The 18,499-nt window shown below is 37.8% G+C and overlaps 1 protein-coding gene across 9 annotated transcripts in view; it reads left to right on the forward strand.

Moving 5' to 3' along the window:
* Positions 1-3,862: 3,862 nt before the first annotated feature.
* Positions 3,863-18,499, forward strand: part of enox2 (ecto-NOX disulfide-thiol exchanger 2) — a 238,919-nt gene continuing 224,282 nt past the window's right edge. For 7 of the 9 annotated variants that reach the window (XM_056769092.1, XM_056769099.1, XM_056769097.1 and 4 more), the window contains exons 1-2: positions 3,863-4,106; positions 14,045-14,162. The gene's annotated coding sequence lies outside the window, so the exon portion shown is untranslated. The remainder of the gene's footprint in view (positions 4,107-14,044; positions 14,163-18,499) is intronic. The other 2 variants (XM_056769093.1, XM_056769094.1) reach the window with 2 other exon arrangements.

Here is an 18,499-nt window from a genome sequence, read left to right on the forward strand (position 1 = left end):
ACCTTTCATAACGCAGTTACGTATTACGTGAAGTCATGAACGTGCATCGAAGAACAGAGCAAGGCGAGCATTTGTGTTTATAAAGCATATCATTTTTCAATAGATAAGACCTTTAATCATTGTCTGGTATCATTTAAAGTCCTTGAAGCTAAACTGAAACTGTAATTTTGACCTACAACCATTTGGAGTCCATTGAAGTCCACTATATGAATAAAAAATCCTGGAATGTTTTCATCAAAAACCTTCATTTCTTTTCGACTAAAGAAAAAAAATACATGAACATCTTGAATGACTACAGGGGTGAGTAAATATCAAGAAAATGAATGTTGAAAGTGGACGATTTCTTTATAGAAGGCATGAATTAAAATCACAATTTTAACCCAAGCTTTTGTTATATAAGAGGGAATCGTATTCACGCGAACATCCTGTAAGAGTCAGAACTGAAAGCGCCCTTGTTACAGAGATTACATCTGTTATTGACACCAGGCCTTAGTGAACACCAGGTTCTGGAATGCACCTATCTATGACGACATTGATAGGTTGAACACCGCCTCCACAGAAAAATATCAACGACTACTTCTCTAGCCCCACCCACTGGTTTGCACATGAAGTACCACAAGTGGCACGGAACCAGATAGAGTGAGCAAGCAATAAACAAACACACCGGCAAAGATAGCTAAATATTGTGCCATCCCTGGTTTTGGAAGAATACAAATATTGCATAACCTTCAGTAAGATTCCAATATTAGGAATATTGGATCCGATAAGAATGGCGCAGCAATCTTATGTGAGTAAAACATTTTTGTACTATGCGTCACTATGCTTTGTTAGACATCTCTTGATGTGCCCTGAACACTATTCGCAACACTATTATTATTACCTGGGGACCTCTAGTCATTTGTATTAATTGCAGAGGTTGTCTGTGAACTTACAGGTACAGTTTGTAAGAATTTTGCAATAAAATATACAAAAACTATTAGTTCAATGTTTTATATTTTATTCAGCTGAGTCCTTACAATATCTCAAGTGTTTCCAACTGCTGTTTAGTTGCCTGTCAATGGCGTCATATCCGTGTTACCCTTTGTTACCGCCTTTACTGATGTAGTGACCGCATGACACTGTAGTAGACCGATGCGGAATTAGTTTTTACCGTCGGTCCGTCTAGCATTATTGCAAATGATGTGGGCACGTTCAAAAAGCTTTTACTATGATTGATTTGAACACTTAAAACTGCGCAGTGTTATCACACCATCGAATTGGACAATTACTGTAACATCTATGACTAACAATTTAGTTATAAACCTTACATTACTCGAGTCTAATTAATTATAATGAAATTAAATGATTTCATCAAATGCAACATTTATAAAACTTTATTACTTTACCTCTTCCGCTTTCATGATTTCCCGTCCAATTGATGCAGCGGTACCATCAGCGGTGGAGTTCAACGCTTCTACAAAGCCTCATAAAGCTACGCGATTATTGGGTTTTGATCGTGCGCCCACTAGCGGCGATTTATGCAAACTGTACCTTTATGCCCGTGCGAATCGGGATCCCTGTGATTTGAAAGTGACCTGTTTGTCAGTTATGGTGACCCATACCCGAAATGTGACCTCTGCTTTTAACCCATCCAGAGAGTAGTGAACACACATCAATTGGTGAACACACGTACATCCGGAGCAGTAGGCAGCTATCACTGCAGCGCCCGGGGAGCAAGTAGGGGTAAGGAGCCTTGCTCAAGGGCACCTCAGTCGTTACTAGGCCACGACTGCCCTTTGGTGGGCTCATACATATTTTTTCAAGGTTTTAAACACCGTTTGCGAATAATAGAAGCTGTTTTGCGTTTTATTTCGGGTGCTAGTTGATATCCATAAGTGACCGGAAGTATCACGTCTGTTTATTCATGGTAACTCTCGTAACATTTGAGACCCGTGATCGCAGTAATCTCTTTTCGGGTTCGCGAAACAACGATAGGCTATACAAACTAAACGCAAAGCTTGCCTTCACTTCCGGGAAATAAGTCAGTAAATTTTAGTAAAATCATGCCGTACGATTGCGTCACATGAAATACTGATGTGGGGAGGTCATTTACAAATCACAAGAGGTCTCCAGATAATACTGATGCCGTACGAAACTGTGACTGTGAATGGTGCTTATTTGTAACCTAACGTTACGTCTCTAACCATATTCACAGAAGCCTCCGGTTACGCAAACTGCTATCCAATCAAAGCGGTGGGAGTTTACTTCAAAGTGTCTTCAATGCGACACGCCTATTAAAACTGAGCATTTGCAGAGCTGGCCTGGGTAGAAAATAGCCTATTACTTATTGATTTTGATGTTTTTGGATTTTAAAACCACGCAAACGTCATAAGTAGACCTCATATAACAGTATAAAACAATAAACAAGTCCAGTTCATCAGACCTTTATTGTAACATCACAATAAAATGCAAAGCGCCGGTAGTGTTCTTGAATATATTTATGCCCATGTTGCCTTTTTCTTAAACCTTTGCAGATGTTTATATTTACATTTATTTATCAGATGCTTTTATAAATACCGACTTACAAATAAGAGAGAATTTAACAATTTGGCTTTCAAAATATTAGACACAGTACAACAATCAACGAATAAATGGTCACATAAATTATTGTTATTTTTATGATTATTTATGATACAGGCATATTAAAAAATACATAAAATGTAAAAATGTATAAACATTTATACATGATTTAAATGCTTTGTACATAAAGAAATACATGTAAAAATTTCCTGTGTACGTTTATGTAAGTGTTAATAAATCAAAAATGAACACGCAGAGGTCACAGACATATATTGTGTTAACACAAACTTTTATTCTGGATCTGATTTGTCGCAATTTTTCATTTGACAGCCCTAATATGTTTTTCTTTTAAAAATACAAGAATATTTTTTGCATTCTGCATGCATATATTTAACCACAGTTTGTAGTCACTCTAATGATACTGAACTAGTTTGAGGGAGTATTTGTTTTTGTTAATGAATTATCCATTGTCCCGGTGTGGTATTGTGTATGGACATGCTTGACCAAGGAGAATAATTGTTTGCATACTGTAGGTCTATTCTTTTGTTTTCTGTTCCTTTATTCTGTTCTGCCTCATCTCTCTAGCCATGTGACTTTGTACCATAAATCCTAGAACACTGCAACAATGCTTTCATTTTTATAATCATATTTGTTACTATATCCTTTTGTAAAGGATCTATGAGCAAAGACAGTATTAAAGTATTTATTCATGTTTTTTTCCTAAAGATTTACAAGGTTCTGCCCAGGAATATAACAATGGGATTTATGGACACTTTACCAGTAGCCACATGAATAAAGAACACAGGAGAATAATAAATCACCAGTGTTGTGGTCTGTTCAGGGATTGTTGGCCACGTGGTTTCTGTTCTATTTCAGAGCCACATTACATTCACTATGTTTTTGGGTTTGAAAACTTCATGATGATTAATTACAGACTGAATTAGTTACCAGCCTTCATAAAAGCTGCTTGTTTGTGTTGCCTGGCATCAAGGTGTTCAATGTATTTTTTTATTTTACAGTTTACTACAGTAAATATACTATACTACACCATTTAACATGTGGTAATCTATTCTGAAAATATGTGTGTCATATATAAGCCTACACCATAAAAATACTTATAAGTATTCGCCTGTGTATATTACCGGTATATATTAGTTATATAAGAATGCCAAGGTAATTACAATGGTACCGTGCTGTGTTAGTATGTTTATTTATATAACCTGTAGATGGCGCTGCGAATCACCCCACGTGGGTAAAGCACGTTGCTCCTCCAGGTTCCCATAATGCCTAGTGTTTACCTCAGCTCTGACAGCGCCGATGCTGCACACTGCCTCTTCTAGTTGCAGATTGGAGTTCAGCCCGTACCCATCAGTGCTGCATGCCCTTAAACGTCACAATACACCGAGATAAACCAAGCATACTTCAGCACACAAGCCTCGGAGCTTCTTGCCAGCTGTGGAGTGTGTTTATGTTCGCGGAGGTGGGGTCGGACACTTCCTCGTCAGAAGTTATATCGGCGTAAGTGACATACACCGCGGGACAGACGTGTAAGTTTGATGTTTTATGTGTTGGTATTCTGAGGTAGAGTTGTCTTTTGCATCGGTCCCGCGACGAGCATTGGATTCGCTCCTTGTAACGCAGTGCAGTGCATCAGTGTGCGCTGTCACGCGCGTCGCGTTGTTACGTGAATTTAAACTATTAAATAGGCGCAATTTCAGGGTTATTAATACAGACACGATGAGAACTTATAACTCCCATATGGGTTTCATATAACGTCTTGTTATAAGCCAAAATTAAGCAAAACTTTTTTAAAGAATTTTCAAGCGTAATAACGTTACACCGTGTTACGCAATTATTGTAGAAACCCATTGAGATTTTACAGTAGTAAGAGTAGTAGTTATAACTTTTTATTTTAAAGGAAATGTTAAGAAGTGTTATGATTGTTATGGTTTATTTGACTCCGCCCACCCGAATGACGTTGTCAGTCAACAGAGGTCCCGCTCTAGAGTTGTGTCAGTAAACTGATGCGATGTTGCGCATCATTCATTGCGCACTCAGAACTCTTCATGCATCATTTGCAACAGTCTTCCCCCTCATTTTTTTGTAAACTGTTTCTGCTGTTACTTGCGTCATGAATTCTTCTCTCAGTTATTTCTCTATTAAGACTTTTCTCATTGTGTTTAGTAATGGTTCAAAGGAGACATTTCTCATTGGTCTGTTTGCCAGCTCTCAAGTGCATGTTATCACAATGTTATCACAACTGTCCCACATCTTTTGTGCATTACCATATTGAAATAACCTGTTTAGAGTCAACATTATTCTTGTTTCATTCATATTTGACAAGTTTGTTTTTGTTTAATTATTTACTTAAATGTATCTAGCATTTCGAGTTCTTCGTCATTCAGATTAAGTTAATGGAAAGTAATGATAAATATGTTTTTTGTATATATGTGTGTGTGTGTGTGTGGTTTGACTGTGATAAACCATTAAGAAATGTGTGCATGTTTAAAGCTGTGTGATGCATTTAAACTGCTGTTTTGTAATATAACTGTTTTAACCTCCTGTGTTTGTATAACTCTGTATTTTAGGTACAATGATACCCTTTTTTATTTGCCTTGCTTTCGTGTTGTGTGTTTTGACTTTTCTCGCATACAGAAGTATTTTTAGAGCACAGACTGTGTGGAATGGTGCAAAGCCTTTGAGTGTCAGGCCTGCACCAATAACACGCTTATAGTGATTCACACTGGATGCTGTGTATCCTAGCAACACAAGTGGAAAGCACAACCACTGGTGGGTATCAGTGCAGGACAGTTCATAGGGATAGTTGTCAACTAGCTGATGATCAATGTTTACTGGTGAACTTGTCAAAGTTTGGGAGCTTTAGCCGTGGAGATGCACAGAGTTGAGAAGGGAGGTCAATGAAACAGTGTGCAAGAATATGACTCACATTTGTTCAGGGAAACTTGTGTTACGAAGATGTTGTTCTGAATTTAAAAGAAATGGTGCTCTAGCATTTCATTCTGTTTAAAGAAATATTTCACAAAAACATGTAAAAAAAGCTGTCATCCTCACTCACCACCATTTCCTACCTATTACTATTTTTATTTCTTTGTTTTCTTTCATAAAACAAAACATTTTGAATTCTGCAATATTATTTCCATGAAAAACAACGACTTGCAACTAGAGATTTTATGCTGCAATAAATAAATAATAGTAATAAAGATTCTACATAAACGACTTGTTTTGTTCCCCACACAAGGTTATCGCTGTTTGTGATGTTCTTCATTTGTACGTAATTTTAGATTAAAGTTAAATGACTTTACATAACAGAATTTCTTGTTCGAAAAAAACTTTCCGAAATCTATGCGAACGGTTGGGGGAGTGTATTTAGGCAAAGAAATACTATGTCATACCCCCAACTCGTTTTTTGACTAGTTGACCATGTCAAGCATGAGAAGCCAGCACGTTTAACATTGTAAAGAAATCAGAATGCATGAAACACCATTGCACATCCTCTTTAAAATGCTTCTGTTTATGTTTACTGATGCATTTCTTTTTTACACAGCTCTATGTCCAACTTTCTTTTTCTCTCACCTTGCATGATCTCTTTCTCCAGGTCTGATATAGATTCGTAACCTTCTACAAAACTGTAAGCTCTTCTGAAATGCCCTGGCTTCACATCACCTAAGCCTTATCTGTAGTGTTCAAGACATTGTATCCCTGTACGACGGTATGATATTGTACACCGAGCATCGTGTCTGCGGGTCTTATTGTTTGTGTTGCACTGTAGTCTGTTTCTGTAGACCTCAATTTACCGTTCTTAACTCTGCGCTTTCTATGTGCCGCAAGGACTTTGGCTAAATCTTGTCTCAGATCTGGCTTAGTCTTTGACTAAAGGAAATAGGGGATCAGCAGTAACCGTGTTTATTTTCCTCTAGTCTTATTTCTGAGGGTTTGCAGTTCAAGTGGAAATGAATAAAGATGTATAATTGTTTCCTTACGTGTCCTTTTAGTCTATGTTATGTCATTAGAAGAATCTATGTTATGTAGAGGGATTGGATGCTGGACACATAAAGGAATACAATTCAAAAGCTATTCAGATGTATGCACTCACATGCAGCGCTATTCCTCCGGAAAACAAAATGAGGCTGAAAATAGGTCCGCAAGTGTCACAGGAGCCGGTAATCTTTGCATTTTAAATCTGGCAGGGTACCAGAGGAGGAAATGGCCATTTTCCATCATAAACACACACACACACACACATATACTAGGATGTTAATGGTGTAGCTTCACACAATTGAAAGGTCTTAGGATGAATGATGCTCCGGTTCAGATGAGAGCACGCGTCTATTAGCACTTCGGTGGCCTTTGCTTGTGTTTTGTTAGGTTGTTGTAGTAGTGTTGTCTCGGTGAGATAACTCATGTCATTTGAATATCCTTTCTAAAGCAGAAACGCTGTCCTCGCACAGAAATAGAAATAGGTGAGTGTTTCTGGTTTGACATTCCTCTGATAAGGTAATCAATGAAGCATGCTTGGTCATTGAGTGGAAGTTTGTGTGTGTTTAATACTAAAAGCCTCCTGTCACTGACATATTCATTGTGTATTCACTGTTCCTAGTTTCATTGAAGAAGCTTTTACATGGGGAACACAATCTTCTGACAGCTTCATTTAACATTTTAATAAAGAATAGGCCTGATTGCTGGATTGAATCACTAACCAGTTGACAAGATATTTCTGGAATTTGGATGGATGCATACATCTGTCTCTTAACTTTGTTTCAACACAATCTCAAGGCAATTCGTAAGTGGCTAATTCATATTAATTTGTACGATCAAATTAAAATGTTTTGGTGCGATTTGTTTTTGCTCCAGTGGTGGTTATGTCAAGGTATGGTTTTATGGCTTTTTTCTAATAATCATACATTTTTGTACTTTTCACACTGTACATCTTAATACAAATTAGCTACTTAAAAAAAAAAGAGGTTCCCATGAGATCAGTCTGGTCTGTTCACTTCCTTTTAAAGGTATTTGGATTTTTTTAGTTTCTTTCTCTCAAATTCTAGCTACATTTACGCTTTTGGCAGACGCTTATTTTACAAAGCGACTTAAATTGCATTAACCTATACATTTTAAAACTTCGGTATGTGCAATCACCTAGGATCAAACCCACAACCTTGCGTTAGGGGTGTGATGAGACACTTATCCCACAAGACGAGACACGAGACTGGGTTCACGAGAAGGAGACGAGACTACAGAAACAAATTAAATGTTTTTAATTTTAATAAATAATATTATGCACTATGCACTGCAGTAATAATAAACAGTAAACAATGCAGTAACACTGCTAAATATTTTGTCACAAAATCAGAGGCATGTAAATGCACAAAAATTTACATAAACACAAACAGTATAAATTTAAACGAGCGACACGCGCAACACAGAGGCCAGCCAGGGTAGATAGGTTTATTGTGTGTGCAAAGCATTTTATGTGCGGCTCAAATCCTGCCTCGCGCACAGCCACATCCACGTTACGCGCATTATCTGTCACAATAGCGATGCCGTGGTTTGGCTTCGTAAGACCCCAGTCAGTGACTGCTGCTTGTAAAACTTCAGCGATGTTTACACCTGTGTGGGATTCGAAATGTGGGCGTGTCTGCAGTACAAAATGTACCATTTCCCAGTTACTGTTAATTGAGTGGGCTGTTATTGTAATATAGCTCTGCGTACACCTAGACGTCCAACCGTCAGTAGTTAATGCAATGGTTTCTGCATCTTTTAGAGTCTGTACAACTTTTACCTTGCATTCTTTGTAGAGGCTCGGGACCACTGTGCGAGTGAGATCTGTGTGTGACGGGATCGCATACTGGTTCAAGTGTATAGATGAGTCGCCGAAATCCCAGATTTTCCACCAAAGAAAATGGCCTCATATCAGCAGCAATAAAAACGCCAATGTCTCTCGTTATTGCCGTGGCTCTTGCACTTGACGTTGGAAGTTTCTCTTCAAAGGCATTTGTTATCGTTGTTAGCCCTTTCATGCGACCAGAATTGCTCTCCGTTTTCATAGCTTTTAAAGAGCTGTGGTTATTTTCTAGGTGTTTCTGCATGGTGGTCGTGTTAGCAGAGGTGTATGGTATTAATTTCTTACAATGTTTACATATTGTCTTTATCTTGTCTGTTATTCTTTCGCCGTTTTTTATCTCCACCGGAAACCCAAAATGCCACACAAACAATTTAAATGTGGCGGGGGCATCTTCGATCGTCATTTCACCCTCTGTGGTGCCAATTGCATGAGGATTGTTACGTTCTCGCGAGATCAGTCGGATTTCGCGAGACCAACCGAATCTCGCGAGATATCGTCTCACGAGATCTCGTCACACCCTTACCTTGCGTTGTTAACGCAATGCTCCTATCACTTAGCTTCAGGAAAGCTCCATGTTGGAAACATCATCAGTAGCATTTGCACTAGGGCAGGGCGATGTGACGATGTTATCGTATATCGTTGATGTCTCGCAAATGTCCCGATTTCGATTACAACAGACAAATACCAGACGATAATCGATAATAATAGAAAATATGCGTTAAAACAATATCATGCGATGTAGGCTTTAAGCGTGAATGTTCACGTTCATATGCCCAGGCAGTCAGTAACAGTGACAGAATTTTGGAAACGCTGTTTTGTTCCGTCAGTCGAATGTGCTGCTGTTTTCTGCCGGTCGCTGCACAGATAGATCAAGAGAAAAGGAGTGGCGTCGGCAACGCAAAACCTCCATTCACAGTGCTGTATGAGCAACATTTTTCTACTGCATAAAAAATGTGATTTATCTACGCGCTTTACCTGATGATGAAAGAATTCACTGCAACTCTGGTTTGTGCATGTGACAAATTTCCTCCCGGTCCGTATCTGCAGATTGATCGGTATGACATCAGCGTATGACATCAGTACACCAATCATCTGCGCTATATTGCATGAAGTCAAACACATTTGATATTATCGGATATTGCAATTATTTTAACGAGGATTATCGATATAATATTGAACTGTTCGGTGCGACCTCCACGGTTCAATATGCATATGTGAATTTCGTTTTATCACTCTCTGTTTTATTGCGGACTTGCTCTGTCCATGTTCGTCTGTATGTTTGTGCACTGAAATAGATAAACGCGTCCCCACAAGTAAATATCTAATAACAATGTGTTTTACCCTTCATACAAAAGCGGCATGTTCAACCCAGCACATGGAGAGAGAGCGTCTACAACGCTGTGCCACTCAGCGGCCTTTCGGGTAGCTATTTACGTCATAGCAAGACAACATGCAGATATATCTAAAATCGCTGGCTAAAATCTGAATTAAAAGCATATTTCCGATCAATAATAAACCTGACATGAACTGTACCCTAACTTTGGTTTGTTTAGTTTAAATTGTGCTCAAATAATATTTTTTAAGCGGCCACATTGAGGATTGCATTTCTCCCCATTTATTGTATATGGCAGTGGCGAATCTATTATCCTGGCCTTGCCCATTGAGCGGTACTTTACAGTGTTAAATGAGCACTGGGCGTCTGACTGTTTACTACCATAAAAGAAATTGCATGTTTGCTTTAAGTTATTTTAAATAATGTTATTATAATACTTGTTGCGCTAAACCTTAATGTATTGTTGCACCCCTATTCATCAGTGTAAACAAGGGATGGTTAAGTGAGAAGAAACACGGCATCATATACAGTATTCTAGTTGACACAAAACTGAAATATAGAAACAACAACTGTGGAGGGCTAAAAAAAGCGTCAAGACAATAGACTGACTGTGTAATTTTGTCATTTTCCTGACCATGTATCCACTATTTCTGCTAAATGACTATTTTTCATAACTACAAATTTAGAATTTAGAAGACATTAGATTTTTGTTTTGTTGTATTCATTTCACGAACAGCTTCCTCTTTTTCAGTAAGTGATGTGGCATTACTGGGTTTGACGAGAGGATGAGGAATACAAGTGGTCTTTGACATATTGAAATGTTGCAAAGCAGATTTTACACTAAAGCAGCAATGTAAGAGCTTTTGTAGTGGTGCAATGTAAATGCCAGTCAGGTGACAGGGAATATTAATGAAAGCTGAGGTTTTAGAAAGATGAGACTTCTGGAAATGCCTCAAAGACAAGACATGTATGAGCAGACTGCAGTAGAGCACTCCATCCTGCTCTCTGACTCATTCCACACACTGAATCAATGGTCGTTCATCTGTCTCTCTGTTTGTTATTGGGTCATTGGGTTGAATTGACCTTTCTCTGATTGGTTACAGAAATTACTGAGCTATTACTTCTAACATTTCTGAAATAATAGACCTCACAGGTGTTGAATGTGTATTGAGGCAAGATTGCATTGTGTTTTCGAGTGTGGATAGCTCATTAAAGTTTAAAATATTCAGTCATTATAGTGTGATGCTTATTCAACGTTTTTTTTACGACTGATTTGATTAAATAATGCATATTGTCCGTGTGTAATCAAGCCTAAACTAATTTTATGCATTCATCCCAACCGTGTGCCTGAATATACTGAAGAACAGAGTTATTCTAAGCTTCAACTTTTTGAGTCGGGAAAAACTAAAGGATTAAAATATTTTACCTCGTAATATATAGATGTTCTCATGACAAGAATCTATAATTTTAGATGCATTTTCATATGAGAGCAAGTCTAAGAAAGGAAAACGTTAAGTGAAGCATTAGGTCAATGCACACAAAAGCCAAAGCCCAGACTTAAAACAAGTTAAGAAAATAATTTATGTAGCAATTGTATCCACAAGTTTTGCAGTTTAGCGCTTTGTGCTAAAGATGGGAGAAACATTCGGTCCAATGTACACAAATGCATTTCTGCCGTGTATTTAAAGTCATAAGTGTATAGCAGAATGTAAATTTACACAAAACACCATTAAACTGAATCAGCAATAAGTCCACTACTTTATAGAGGAATGGGATGATTTTATTACTGACTGCAGATATTTAGCAACTTTATTGACTCAGTTGTTGTGACAGTAAACCAATGAGCAATAGGAAAATTATGGTGGGTTTTCAATTTCTTTACTTGATTTCGATTGTGTGCTATTTAAAGAAGTGGTCTTTTTTTGTTGTTAAAAGTGAACTGCAAGCGTTACGGGGCCGCGTGCACATATAAAGCCACTGCATCATCAGCCTGCCATTAATCTGATAAACATTAAACTTAAGATCACGTGCAAAAGCTAGCTTTTTACATTTTTAAACATTCTCTCTACGTGTTGTTTATAAGACGATAAGTGGAAGCAATGCCTACCCTACATCAAGCATATCAGATGAGAACTGTAGTCCACATGATGTGATATTTTCCAACAGATTTTTGACAACACGTCGGTAAAATACAGTAAAGAATCCTTGCAAATCCAGTTTACCTTCTCACGTTTTTATTGAAGACCATACAATGTGTGTTATTGATTACATGAATCTATTTGAACTGCAAACTCTTTTTAAACTATGAGCACCACAAGTCTAGGTGATGTTCAATGTGAAGTCAAGAATTTGAAGTTTGTCTTTTAAAAACCCTACCGACCCTCACAGGAGCAGTCCGTCTTATCTTTAGATCTGTGTGAAGTACTCTTTTTTTTTTTTTTACCACGTGAAAAAGCTTTGCCTGGTTGTAAGTTTAACTGCAAACAGCAGGTGTTTCTCATCCGTTTCGAAATTAGTTTTGAATAGGTTACCACATGAAACCAACAGTATTCAAATATAAATCACGGTCTCATTTTCTGTCATCAGAATAAGTTATTCAATGCTGCAATTCGTGCAATACACTACTTCTCCCACTTCACCGGAAATTGTACCCACGTTTATTTTTACAGTCATTCCTCCGGAAACTTGTGGATAAGTTATAGAATGAGAATATTATATAAGCACAGAATGTATAATGCAGATCTAGAAAATCATGTACTGTAAAGATAGAATAATTCCCAGTTTTGAAAACTCTAATCATTAAGGAACATATTGTGTGACCCAAATATACAGTATTTTATTGGATCATAAGTTCCTGGTTCTTTCACAGCCCTATTTTTAGATATTACACATTTAAGATTGGAAATAACCCAGTTTTATGATTAATGCTTTACGTTTCCTTTTTCCTAACTTTCGTAATTTTTTTACATTTTTTGAGCTGTCTGTCTTTACCACTGCAAATTCAAGTAAGAACTTTAACAAGAAGTATTGGCACAATCACCTACCTGACAATCTATTTCTGCAGGGAAGTGCAGTTCGGCAGATAGAGGATTAACTGTGAAATCTCATTTTTGCTGAAGGTGATGGTCACGTAGGGAAATCAATCGGATGCTTTCCTTCTTTTTCTGGCACTGGTGGAATAGTCTAACTTCAAGATGCAGTGCATTTGGTACTTTAGACGCTTATTTGCTTTTAAAGTTTGCGATTGGAAAACTCCACATATTTTTGTGATACTCGTTGATTTTTTTATGATATCAGCTCCTCACTGTGACACATTTTATGGAGGCATGTCAAATATTTATTCTGGTGGACATCCGGTTCCCTATGTGGACCTGTTTTTGAAGTATTTACTTCAGGACTTCCCTTACCGTGATGGTAATGACATCACTTTCATCACATCTAGTGAGTGTCACAGTTGAGGGATTTCAGACTTCTTAATCTCATCCATATGAAAGTCGTTCCATGAGAGCTTTCCTTAGGTTTTCTACCACTAGCTTGAAATGCTGGAAGTAGGAAATAAATAACGGATGTTTTAAATGCTGTTAAAGGACAACATGGCTCAGTCACAATCAAGCTTTTTTTTTGCAATTGTTTTTGCTCCAGATAAGTACAAATTTCGGGACTAAACGAAAATGTAATTGCATTTCATCCCTACTGTATATATCTGTAATTATGTTGCGTGCTTACTTTATACTGGATAAGTGTTGATTCTAGGACAAAAGGAAGTGCTCACTAAAATATTGATATCTAGCACAATTATGGCATTTGTGTGATCTTTATTCTGACAGTTATTAACCTTTTTATTCAAAATACGATGATGCAGGATTTCAAGAAAAGTGTCTACATTTATTCACATTTTGTTTCATAATATGATTTAAGACTAAAAATAAGGCTAAAATTATGTACCAACTTGATTTCTGCATTCTAGTTATATTCCTGTTTTGACTTTAAGTAGTTAACTCATTTACTAGTCAACTTAAAGACAGAGTAGATCATTTGGAAAATGCTAACGCTTGCCTGCTAGCAGTGCAATCTTACGATCCCTCCCTCTCGCGAATCACCATCCAAAGCCACGCCTCCTCCAAATACATACAAATACATCATTTTGTCTGGTATAGTTTGTCTGCAAAGCTTCACTATATCCTGACAGAAAGACTAGTATGTTTATTTTTTTCAGTTGAACTTTGGGAACTTTGAACACAACTTTCAAACATAACAAAATAAAAGATTGACCATGGCATTTGTTCTGCTAGGTGGAATTATGCGATAAAGGAAAGGTTCATGGAGCTACGGCAATGATGTTTCCTCAAGAGACTACCACTGCAGAGTAATAAAAGAGAAATGCTGGTGAAGGATAGACAGTGCAACCCGGTGAGTACTGGAACTAACATAAAGGATTGTAAATCATTCATTTGACGATATGACAGCTAATATGAATCATGCCACATTTGTAGCAATTGTTTGTTTACACTCTCGTTTGTGGAATTTGGTCACTAGTTATGCCTTCTCAAGGACATCATGTATGTCTCAAAATAAATTGTAAATGTACATGTCGTAAAGGTTAAGTCATTGGGAAGAGTTACACACTGAAGTTTGAGGATTTTTGCCTTAACGTGCAGCACTCAGTTGCTTTGTTTTGAAAAGTGGTGGGGCCAAAGACCATACTTTAATAAATTGTTTCTGTAATAACTCGTTAGGAATATTTATCATACAGTATATAGTGGGCGGTCCATCCATTGGCTACTGAGCTTTTCGACTCCAGCTCTCACAGTATGTGGTTCCCAAACTGTCATTTGGGAAAGGTTACTTTGCTGTAACGGTGCATTATATGTAAAAACATTTTATTCCTATGACTAAAATTGCACTTGTTCATTGGTTTACGCGTTTTTGTGCTTGGACACTGGATGCACAAGCAAACACCTGCAAACGCGGATGATGGACGAATTTCACACTGGCTGCGATTCTGGAGTTGCGACTGTCTGTCTTCCGCAAATATATAACTTACGAGTGTGAGCAATGGGAAATGGTGAGAAAGCGGGGGAACCTGTTTTTTTCAGAAGTTTTAGATGTTAATGGCTCCCTAACAATACACCTTCTGCAAAGATTTCTTAATTTCTTCCAAAAGAGCAGTGGGGACATGTCCCACCCACACGTAACGCCTATGGCAGCACTTATAGTAAAACACTTCTCTTCAAATTCCAGCAGTAATGAGCTTTCATTAGATTTAGCATCACAATTATTTTTCAATGCCATGGGAAAGTTTTAATGTTTGGGTTATTAAGATGCTCTGATATTCCAATTTCCTGCATTCATTTCATTTGAAGTCCCTGACAGTAGAAAAGATCACATCCTGACCTCAGTGGATCGTGTTTTCACAGCCCTGGGGAACACTCGCAGTCCTATGCAGACTTCATTATATTGTTCGAAACAATAGCCCCATTTAACAGACATTTGCTTTGTGCCTTGGCCCTTGCTGTATATGTTTTCTGGAGGGTCCGTTATTGTCTCTCATCACAAAAGTTTTTGTTGACACTCAAGGGCAGATAGAAAACAAGAGAGATGAGAATTGATGCCATCGTCCCAATCATTAGGGCTATTCTGTAGTCTGCAAGTGCACATCTGGACAAATTCAGCCTTTGTGCTTGGCAAAACAGGCTAACAAACTCTAAACTCTGTTTGATTTGTGATGAACGTAATTTTATTTAACATTATTTTAACATATTCTGGATAAATGTGAGGGAGCTTGCCTGTACACCTCCAGAAGCTTAACTGTTTTCGGAAATAATCGTACAGCTTTATCTGTCTTTTATAAATGTGATTAAACTAAAGACTCTTCGAAGATACCAAGTCTGCAGTACAACTCAAGATATGAAATTGGCAGAAACTTTGTGTTACCTTCCTTATACCCTAAAATTGATATTATGTTTGTATTTATGTTTATATTTATGTTTTATTCGCTGGCAGTCGTCCGTGAGGGGCTGCCGGCTGTCTTTTTACTTTGTTATTATTTTGATTAAATCTTTAAATGTTTGCCGGTTCCCATCTCCTTCCTTCCTTTTATTGAACCTTGTTACAGGCTTGAGTTGAGATACCTTTTTCCCTTATGAATTAAACAGTTTGTCATCATACAGATGGATGGCGTGAAAGGTATATCTCAATCTTTCTCTCTGTTAATGTGTGTGTAGCCTATACACTATCTGTTTTTGCTTTAAAGTAGTTTTTTACGCCAACGGTGGCAATTGCATTGGCACAAGCTGTCAGTAAATCTGCCCTTAGTGGTTTGTTCAAGTCTCTAACCTTAAGCAAGCACAAAAGATATATTGATGCTTGCACCAGCAAACCCCACTAATGATATTTTACAAGTTCCGCATTGTTTGTTTGCACACATCGCAGCTCATCAACACACAAATAAGCTGAGCGTTTAATCAGGGATCTGTTTTCCCCCAAGAGTTTGTACATTTTAAGAAGTGCGAGCCTGATAATTTATGTGCCGTATCCATTCAGCAGCAATAATCCCCATCAGGGTCTCAGAGAATCACCTCCATCGTATCAAGGGAGAGCTCCGAGGTCTAATTGGCCTCCCACTGTATATTGCAGAGGCGCCGTGATTGAGCAACAGACCGATGACTCTCACTCTGCTTCTTAAGCCCTGAGACCTGGAAATCAGAGCGGTCAGCCAGCAACATTACATTCATTTCACGAAATTCATTAGATTCCATCCTGGTCCGAAATCCAATCCTGTAATTTATCTCGTGAACATTCAGACATCTTCCTGAAGTCGCAAAAGTCACACTGAAAAGATCATACACCCGCTTTGTTGATTTTTCATCGAGTCGGAATAATAGGCTCGGTGGGTGTGACATGCCAACCTGCATCCGATTCCCGGGTCTCTGCATACAACGGGGATAATTTGTTGGCATTGACGCTGTGAAAATATGTTCGTATGCAGATGAAGATGTTTATCCTGCATTGTGCTTTAATGAATCCATACTGTTCAGTGTGGAGTCTCAAAACCTCACTCATGAAACGCCCCTTAGATCTCTTTTAAAGTTGAACATTGGTAAAGTTTTCTTTTGCATGAGAAACGGAAGAGAGGAGAATGACTGTTGTAGATCCCTTGAGAGATATAAATATAGCACCAAGTTAAGAAATTCATTCTTTCAAAGCCTGAAGGAGAAGTTCACACAGATAGATATAATGTGTGGGCGTCTTTGCTATTTTCAACAATGTCATTTGAATCATGCTCTGTATCTTTTTACTCAGATATTAGTGTTTTGCTAACTTCAAGCGTTTTGATGTGGTTTAAAATATTGTTTTTTTTGTATTAATATGGTTGGCTACGAACCTGTAATCATTTTATTTCATGATGTTCTAGACCAATCATTCTCAAATAGGTGTAAACGTCAGCAAAGTAGTTTAGCAGATTCATGGGGTGAAAGTTATTTTGGGTTGTTAAACTTATAAAACAGCAATTAAAATAACAAAAGCAAAGTTTGTTTTGTTCATTATTTGTTGTTCCAGTCTGTGAAAAAACATGTAGAGCACAAGATGGAAGAAAGTTAGTTTTCTTTGTTCATAAGATAAAGGTGAATAGGCAATGAAGCTGTCAGTCGCTAACATCAAGTCTTACATCTCTTTTAGTGTTTAACTGAAGAAAATAAAATCATACAGATTTGGAATGATAAGAAGGGCTAGAAAAGGAAAACGAAATTGTCACTTTAACTTGACTCACTCCGTGTGCTGCTGTGAGTGTGACAATAATCAACAGAACTGCTTTTTTTCAATAAACAATGGTTGATAGTACTGTTTTCCTACTCGAGATAACAACAATTTCCTTTTCCAGATGTTATCTTTTTCCTTCAAGTGACATGACTTTGTTTGGCTAACACATCCACCAGTAGACTTGTGTTTTCTTCTCGGACTCATGTGAGTACATGGAGATGAATAAAATCTAGTACATAGAGTTTTCGTTTAGTAGCTGCTTGTTTGGCCCATCTCCACCCCCTGAAACTTTGAGCCAATCCACTAGCTCTTAAAGGTGCTGTGTGTCATTTTTTTGGAGGATCTCTTGACAGAAATGCAATATTTGGGTTGTTTCAGCCCAAAATACTGGGCTGCTTTAACCCATTGTCTGGTCAAATTTCATGTTCAAAATCACACATTGTAAACTGAACTCTGTCAATAATTTTCAAAATACAATAATACACTAACACAGTGTTCACACCAAACGCGATTTAAGCGCTTTGCGCAAGTAAATTACATATAAAGTCGATGCAAGCAGCAGGCGGTGCGAATGATGCGAATCGGGCGAATTTGCGAATTTGATTGGTTGCATTGCGAGAGTTTGCTGTCCATGTCCGGAGAACAGAGAAGAACGTATTAAAACTGCACAGTTATGTGCAAAATGTGAAGCGCCAAGCTTCATACAAAACATACAAATCGACTACAAGTTTGATTCTGTCATGATTCCGCTATCATGTCATGTTTATTCTTGTCTTGCAGCGGAGTCATGGCATAGCCCTTGGGTTTTGTGTGAGAAAGACATGGTTTTGCTTATATATTGGCTGATATACGCTTTCTCATGTCTTGTCTGTGTCTCCCGCCATCTCGTTTCCTTGTTACCTTTCCATTAGTGTTTCATTACACACACCTGTCCCTTGCCAATTATCCTGTGTTTGTTTCCCTTTAAAGCATCCTCTTGTCTATTG

Source organism: Triplophysa dalaica, chromosome 16, assembly GCF_015846415.1.
Source record: "Triplophysa dalaica isolate WHDGS20190420 chromosome 16, ASM1584641v1, whole genome shotgun sequence".
NCBI lineage: Eukaryota > Metazoa > Chordata > Actinopteri > Cypriniformes > Nemacheilidae > Triplophysa > Triplophysa dalaica.